Below are 9,011 nucleotides of genomic sequence, written 5' to 3'. Positions count from 1 at the left end.
GGGGGGGGGGGCAGGGAGGGGGTGGTCCTGCTTGGAGCATGGGGTTGGACTAGATGACCTCCTGAGGTCCCTTCCAACCCTAATTTTCTATGATTCTATGACTTTTCAAACAAATGTCCATTGTCCAGTAGAAATGTTTTAACCATTTGTAGCAGATGTAGGAAACTGGAATCTCTCTTATATTTACTTATGATGATTTTCTGATGCAGACTGCTGTCTACTAGGAATTGGACTGAAGATCACTACAATGGTGCATGCAAATTCTGACCAACTAGATCAGCATTTTTCAGTTGCCTGTAAGATGAAAGAAAGATGGATGATTTCTCTATTAGTTTAGTCGATATAAAGATCAACATTTCTTTTAACATTTAATGAGTTAGAAATAGCCAGGCCTTGTTGTCATTGCTTCTTTCCTGCTATAATTCACTGCAGATAATGTGGTGAATAGCTGAATGGTTGACTACGTCTCATATATCAGTTAAACTACTGCACAATTTTCAGATAACTCCTTTTCAAACGATAGTTTCCTTCCCACTCAGACTTCTGTGAAAATCTCCCCTCCCAAATTTGCACTGTTCTGGGAGTCTAAATTCCTACTTTTAGGTTGTAATCAACTAATGTTTCCTGTATTTATTTTTTTTACACTCCAAGTGTCTGAGTGCATGCTTCTTTAGGCAGGTTTTCTGTTATAAGGTCTCTCTTAGGAAGAAGTGGCAGAAGAGGGTAGAGGTTATTCTACTGTAACTTGCAGGTGCCTTTTTTTCTCGGTTATTATTAGAGGTGCACCAATACATCGGTTCATATTGTATCAGCACCTATAAAAGCAAAATTGATGTTATCTGCAGTTGTGTGTGTGGGGGGGGTGTTGGCTGATGTGGCCAGTAATGTAGCTGATTAAATGCATGCAGCCTAGAAGCTTGGAGATCAGCATCCAGCTGGTAAGTCTGTGGGGAAGAATGGACATGGGGGGCAGTTTGAGGCATCTGTGGTGTTAGGGGTGGGGGTGGGGCAGGGGCAGGCATGCCCAGCCGAGGCAGGGCACGGGACTGAGCCGTGAGTGGCTTGTCTGGGGGTGCAGGAAGAAGGGGGAAGCTCCCACTGCTGCCACACCCCAGAAGAGGCACGGAGGGGCACGGTGCACGGTGAATCTTCATGAACGGTGAGGGTGGGCTGCCACTGCAGGCTTGGGCCAGGAGTAGCATTGGGCTCTTCCTGGTGGGGTGGCTGAGTCAGGGCTGCCCTCAGGATGGGCGGCAGCAGTGCTGTGAGGAGGAGCTATGGAGTGCGCTACAGCCACCCCAAATTCACTGTAGACTCCCCCGAACCTTCCCTCCCAGTGCCACCCCCACCCACCCCACATGCAGCCCTGGCCTAGCCCACCTGGCAGGAAGAGCCCGGAACCACTCCTGGCTCCAGCCTACAGTGGCAGCTTACCCTCACCCTGCACAGGTCCAGGGGGCATGTGCCCCTCTGTGCCTCCACTACGGGTGCGCCAGCAGTGGAAGCCACCCCCCACCACATGAGCCACTCATGGTTCCATCCCATGCCTCAATCCAGATGGTACACCTGCCCCTACCCTTGCCCAACCCCACCCCCATTCTGTTCTTTACCTCAGGGGCCTTGATCTTCTTCTTCCCTCCCCCTGCCCCTTTTCTCCCACAGTTACCAGCCAGATGCTATTCTCCAAGCTGCCAGGATCCATATCGGCAATCAGATCAGTATCAGCTGATATGGCTTATTAATAATTGACCATCAGTATCAGCCCAAAAAATCTATATCAGTGCACCTCTAGTTATCATCAAGCCTCTTGTTCACTTTCCTTAGAGGACATTTGTCATGGAACTATACAGTTGTTTGTGTAAATAAACCTCAACCAGGAAAACAAGAATGGACATTACTCTTAATTGGACAAGAATTTTTATGTGAAAGTATCTCTTGGGCAAAGACAGATGAGTGACGAAGGAAAGATTAAAAGTATTTTGACTGCCTTGCAACAAAAATCGGAACCTGTGGAAACTAATAAAAAATGACTGACTTTAATTAGAGACCAATAGTTAGCACACCCTTGTCTAAAAATCAAATGCCTATACTGTCCAGCTATGTAAAAGACCAGCAGAAGTGGAAATAAAACCATTGCATTGCTTACAAATATTGTCTTTCTATAGTTCAGAAAACAATGTGGAGTTATGTTCCATCACTTCAGCATTTGATATAATGTAAGGTGACAGCTAAAATGTAAAGGGGATCATGTTTATTTTTAGATCATTATAAAATTATTGTGGTGCACCCAAGCAAATCAAGCTGGTTTCGCTGATACAAAGGTTTGCTGCCTGTCAAGATTACTTTGTGCTATGCATCCCTATATTATGTTTATCCTTTATTCACATTCTGGTGGCCCCTGGGGGAATACATCTTGTACGGGGGTAAAGCCTACTGGATGAATGCTGCCATCTTCAGACAGAAGAAATTTTGGCTTTGTTCAGGTATAAAGGGGAGCAGCTGCTGTACCCTTTCTGTGATTGACTTAAGAGCCAGAGTGCTCAGAGCTCCTGGGCTAGGGACAGACATTACACGCAAACCAGTTTAAGTGATCAGAAACTGGTTTAAACCTGTAACAGAACAGATTTTCAGTGTACATAAACCGGTTTGAAAATGGCAGAAACTGGTTTAAGATAAACTGGTTGAATGTAGTATCAGACAACTGACTTGGCTCAAACCGGCTTATACAATGTCTGTACCAGGCCCCTTAGTGGTTTAAGATAAACCAGACACCCCCTGGCATGCTCTCTGGGCTGGGCAGGATGGGGCTTTCTGCTCCATAGCAGAGCGCCCCTCCACACACTCTCTGCTTCCTGGCTGGAGCTCTGGCAGAGACTTGCAGGCACAGCAGGGTCTGCCTGGCTTCCCCCTGCCCTAACTCACACCCTCACTGCTTGCTCTCAAGCAGGAATCCCCCCCTCCCTCCCATCTCCCACAGCATGTACCCTAGCCCCATGGACCCTAGACATGTGGTATGCTAGGTAATGTAGAAGTGTGTCTCCAATTTCACTGGGACAAGCAGACAGAACAGTGACTGCTTAGAGCTTTTTGGAGCTAATCGCCAGGTCAGCTGGTAAGCTGTTTAAGAAGAGTTTGAAGTAATGGAGAGAAGCTATTTTGTTTTGCTGATTGAGTGATTAAACACTGTTATCATCCCCCTGCTGGCTTGTTCACCTGTCAGTTTGCTGCAGACAGTATAAAGAAGCAGGGACAGGGATTGAAAAGCTCCATATCAACAGATGCATGCACTGAACCTCCCCACCCTTGCTAGCAGGGAGCTGGGGTCTGGCAACACACCCGCCCCTTGAGCAGCCAGCGGAGAAAAGGCTGGGATGGTGCAGGCAGACCTCCCTAATCAGAACATCCTGCTGAGGCCTGGCCATACCCCCTTCAGCTCAGCACTATACAAGGAAAGGAAGGACTATTTTCTCAATAGAGAGAGAATGTCTCTCCAGTTACAATGTGGTTCAGACTAGCCAGGTTAGATTAACCTGCAAAGACTGAATCAATTCAGGTTCAGGATTTTTGAATGTCTGTCCCTAGCGCTGGAGGAAACATGCCTCTTGGAATTCCCACCAAAATGGTGAAGTTCCACATTGATGGGAATCTTGATGGAGACAGAAGTTTCATGTTATGGTTTTATACAAGAGAACTGTAACTATAGCTGATCCAAAGAGTTTGCAAATTACTTCAGAAAAATTCTTGTTCTTTGAGATTCCTGAAATGTTATGCCGTGCTGGGTGAGCACAAGAAAGAGTGGCAGTGTCAATTAGAAAGAGTCTCTTCTAGCCAAAATTACATAATAATGTTAAGAATTGTATTGCATAAATGGAAGCTTGTATATATGTGTGTGCTTTGCCCAATGTTGTTTTTCATAGCATTTCAATATGCCATGTTGCATTAAATCATGTTATGTTAATTCTGTTGGTATAAATCATATTGTTTTCTGGGCTAATGAGGAAACAAAGAAGCAAGTGCTATTCAGGTGAGAATATAGGTGAGAACTGAAGATGAGAACACATTTCAGTAAGCTCCCTGATCTCTTACCCCAAGAGTTCTGGAGTAGTAGACTGAGCAACCACTACTGCATTTAAGCAACTCATGCATGATTTGGGTCATGAATCTTTTAGTAGGAACAGGCTCATATTGCGGTACCAGGAGCCATGCTCCTTACTCTAAAATAACTGTTGGTGATGACATCACCCATAGCTGAGAGAGTGAAAAATCCCAAACTGGAGTCTGGTAGGAGCTAATTTTTATCCATTTATAATATTGAAAACAAAGTATGTTGTCTTTAAAATGATGTGTGTAATTTTGCATGCATGTTGTCAGATGTGGTCATTTATATTAACATATACATTCTAGCAGTAAAATACAGTGTCAAGCCAATAATTTAATTACTTAGTATTAAAACTTCTTATCAAACTTCTTTGCACTCTTAAAAACATTTATTTGTCAAGCTGATATCCCCTTACTCTTTTTTTCTAAAGAGGCAGTACTTAGCAGATTCGTACCCTAATGATTTTAAACTGTAATGGAATCTCTATGAAAGTACATTGGACAGCAACAGTGATGTGAAATAAATTCATTAAAATCAATGTTATTTCAATGAATACTAATTGAATTATTAATGCTTGGATCAGGTTTTTTCCCTGATTGTGATTATTCAGCTTGTTGGACCTTGTTGGCTGATGTATGTATCCCTATTGATGAAAGCTCGTTCTCCATCCTGTATTGTTGGGCATTTTTTTTCTTTCTTGCCTGTACACCAAGGGAATGTATTATGGATTTTGCACAAAATAACAGGTGGTCATTCTTCATAGTAAATGTACTTTTTATGTCTGCTTAGTCTTTTGACTTAGTGAAAGAACAGTGCAGCCTGTGGATCATTCGGCCTGTGCTGAAGTAGACAAAAGTTTCTTTGTTTTGAAGCCAACAATTATGTACGCTAATTTGTTGTTCTGCCTGAAAGAAACATTGCTATCTAAGTGAAAAAACTATTTTCTGACATGAATTGGGTTTTGTTTGTTTATACTCCACTAGCAACAAGCATTTTAATAGCCGGTTAAAGAAAAGTAATCCATAATACAATTACTTCTCTGTATATATTTACATGTATTTGTTACTTCTAGTTTACAGAATGTAATAGTATCAAGAACTGGTGTTTCCTAGCATTTTTTCCTCCCAATTGTATGTGTTAAAGTAGAACAGAAAGATGGATTCTTTTGTTTTTTTCCGTCTATACTTGTGTAGCACATACATACATACATACATACATACATACATACATACATACACTCCACATCTAGTGTGTACATAGTTATAATAGCTGTTGTAAATACAGTGTAGGTGAAATATGATCTCTGCTCATAGAAATTAACCAACACTGTCCAGAAAGTGCAAAAGAGTGTGAAATTGAAAGTGTGTCCCTGGAGTGGCAACTCACCAACAGGGCCTTGGCAAATGATCAGTCATTTTCTGGATTGCCATACAAAAGCTACAGTTCATATTGCTGGGACCTTTGGGAAAACCCTTACAATATGAGTTGCAGTACGCTATCAAGAAGAAGCTGATACAACAGTTGTAGTGCAGGCATGGTGTACAAAGGCATTTTGCCATGCAATGGATATTGAATAGGATAATAATCAATATTTCTGTTAAGTAATGTTGCAGATCTTTACTTTGTATTTTTAGTAAATATATTTTGAGCTATAGTCCTACTTTTCTCTGAGCTAGATTTCAGTTTCCAGTTACATCTCAAAAGGAAATCATTACTTTTTTTTTCTTCCTCTTAAGTACCTGCTGCTCTGTTATTCAGGTGCTTCTGGGCTTTCTGCCTTCATTCCATATTTAAAAAGTAGACATCACTAGTATTGTTATTAATTATAGTCATTAGTGTTTCAATTGCAGTAGCACCTACAGGTACTATCTGACTTTGGGACTCGGTTGAATTAGAATAAAAATATATCCTGCAGGCTAGACCTGGTCTGCCAACTGATTTGATCCAGCCCATGGGAGTGGGGGGTGCTCATTATGCTGGGCAGGCAGAGTGGGTAGAAGGTGACTGGGATTTGTAGCTGGAGTTGGACAGTATATGAGGCCCATCTTCTACATGGAGTTTCTGGCCTTTCAATATCTAGCTGTATAGTGTAATATTTGCTATTGCACTATCAAGGAAGTCTGTTTTTATTCTGATTCATTTATCTCACTGAAGTAATTAGGGTTCTGCAGTCGGAAATGATCACTAGGGCTAAATACAGATGTTCAAAGGGCTACAGGCTGAAATCACTCTCTCTCACTTTACTCAAAGTGCTATAGGAGAGCGCTTTCAACCTGAGCAGGTGTGTGCTGTTTGAGGGGGAGGGCAGGGCTCAGTGCCTGCCTGCAGTGGCCAAGTGCAGCAGTTGGAGAGGTGTTCCTTATAGGTCTCCCAGGAGGCTGCCAGAGCAACTTCTCCCAGCCCCATCTTCCCCACCAGCTGGGAAATGTCAGCAGCAGCTGGAGGGGAGTAGAGGGAAGGAAGCCTTCATGTCACTTGGACGCCACCTTCCCTTCCAGACCACAGCCAGCAAGCTGTTGGCAGGAAACCCTCATGGTGAGGGGGGCTCCCTTTAACCAGCTGCAGACAGCAGGGGCAGTGCAAGTTTCTTGCACTGCTTTTTGCTGTGCTGGGACTCTAGCAGCGTGAGGAAATGCTGGGCTGGGCTGCTGCTCCTGCAGCTGCTGGCTGCTGCTGTCAAGAGACTTGGGCGGAGGAAAGGGAGACCCACCCTGCTATGTGGACCTGGCCCAGCCCTCCCCACAAAGACCCAAGCTGTGAGGGGCCCCTCATGACAGAGAGGCCTCCCTTTCTCCTACCCAAGCCTCTTGACAGTGGCTGCAGCAGAGCTGCTTGGCCCTGTGTTTCATTGTGCCAGGCACTGGCGCTGGGGGTGGGGAAGGGAAGGGAGCCCCATTCTGTGTGGACTTGGGCTGACCAGCTCTGACTTCTGAGCCAGCAAGCAGGGGGGCTCTAATCCCTCACAGCAGTGGGTTCCAGTCTTCCCCAGCCACAGTTCCCAGCATGGTGAAAAGCTGGAGAATCCCTGCCCTACAGCTTCTGGCTGTGGCTGCCAGGTCTCTTGGATGGGGGGGAAGGGGTGGTGTGACTAGTGCCCCCCGCCATAAGATTTGGCCCCCTGCATAGCCCAAGCCAGCAAACTGGGGGGGAGGCTTGCAGTAGGGGGCTCCCTTTCCTCCCTCTTCCACCCCCCCCACTGCCAGCCACTATTGAGAGTCACCAGCTGGCGGGGGAGGGAGGCAAGACTGGGGAGAGGGGCCACTCTGGCAGTGGCTGCTTGGAGACTTCATCCATTACAGCACCCCCCTGGTCAAGCTGCAGCCCTCCACAGGGACAGGGCTGCTGTGAAGACTGAAACCCTCCTTTCCCCACCCCTCCCCCAGCCAGGTTGCACATAAAGCTGGGATCAGGAGCTGTCACTGACTTGGGTCAGTGACAGCCAATGGGGCATGGTCATCCCAGCCACTCAGGTAGAGGAAATCAGCTTTGCCTGAGGCTAAAGCAGCCCTGCACAAAACCACCTGGAATGGTGGTGATCATGTTCCAAGTTAACTCTTCATGGGATCTGGCACAGACATTTGATAACATGCTCTAACACAGGCTTCTCCAACATAAGGCCCACGAGCCACCACATGGCCCGCAAAGGCATTTTCTGTGGCCCACGGTGCTGCGATGGGAAACTAAAGTAAACACGGTTTACTTTTGTTCCTGCCCCTTGTCCCTCTCCCAGCCCCTCAGCAGCTTTCTGATGGCTTCTGAAGGGCTGGGGAAAAGACAAGGTTCCCACATGCGCCATGCATCAGCTTGACGTTGCCGATGTAGTGTGTGTGGGAAGAGGAGTGCAGACCCGGCCCGCCTCCTCCCATCCCCAGCACCATGTAGGGAAGCTACCGCTTCTTGGCCCGAGCAACTTGCTGCTCCCCACCCGCAGGTGAGAGACAGCCCAGCTTGGCCGCCCGGCCCTGGGTTGCTGGCAGAGGTGGAGCGGCATGGGCAGGTGCCTCCTCCCACCAGGCTGTCAGCATTGGCTGCTCCACATGGGGCAGCCCTGGGCTTGGGTGGAGCCTGCGCTCGCTGCGCCCCAAGGTGCCGCCTAGCCCCAGCCCCAGCTCCCTCCAGTCCAGTGCAGTGATGCAGATCCGCAGAGGAGGTGTGGTGGCTGGGCTCACCCTCATCATCTGTCTCTGCTGCCTCCTGCCCGGCCGGGGCGCTGCAGGTAGGGCAGGGCTGGGGGGGACAGGATGGGAAGACGGTGTCTCCCCTGGGGCCGGGCCGGTATGTGTGTGTGTGTGTGGGGCAGGGGGGGTCCCTGCCTTTCACAGGGCAGGGAGGCTCAGGGCAAGGGTTGTGCCCTGTGTTGCTCTGCTCTGCCTCAAATAATTGCCCACCCTGGTCTCAGTGGTCAGTGGTTCTCAACCTTTCTTGTACCAGGACCCAATTTGTAAATATAGATGGTCAGTCACGACCCCAATGTTCCTCACTGCTCCTACCTCCAGACTCCAGTGCCCCAGTGTCTGGTGCATGGGGGGGCCCTAAGTAGCCCCTTGCAGGCTGGAACTCTGCCAGGCCACGAGAGAAAAGCCACAGTTATATGTTTTTTTTCCTTTTAAAGGAGAACCCATTTTTAAAGTTTGCTCATGACCCTTTCATATATTCTTGAGACCTACTTTTGGGTCGCGACCCAGGTTTTGAGAAACGCTGGCCTAGATCATGCCCAACCAGTGCTGTTCAACATCTTTTTTTAACACCTCTGATGATGGAGAGTCCATAGCTTCCCTAGGCAGTCTGTTCCACTCCCTCACTGTTCTAATCTCTGTGAACATAGGGCTGGTATTAGAAATACAGCGAGGTTTTCAGGCTCTGTTCTGTGCTTTGTCAGTTAACACATGGACAAAAAGAAAAGGGGAAGAGG

At 47.0% G+C, this 9,011-nt stretch overlaps 1 protein-coding gene across 1 annotated transcript in view; it reads left to right on the top strand.

Moving 5' to 3' along the window:
* FIGN (fidgetin, microtubule severing factor) overlaps positions 1 to 9,011 on the top strand; it is a 162,804-nt gene that overhangs the window by 89,567 nt on the left and 64,226 nt on the right. The window lies entirely within an intron of this gene.

The sequence above is a fragment of the Gavialis gangeticus genome, unplaced genomic scaffold (genome assembly GCF_001723915.1).
Source record: "Gavialis gangeticus isolate Ggan-Ray unplaced genomic scaffold, GavGan_comp1, whole genome shotgun sequence".
Taxonomy (NCBI): Eukaryota; Metazoa; Chordata; order Crocodylia; family Gavialidae; genus Gavialis; species Gavialis gangeticus.
Note: the sequence above shows the minus strand (reverse complement) of the source record. Positions and strands in the feature narration are given on the sequence as shown.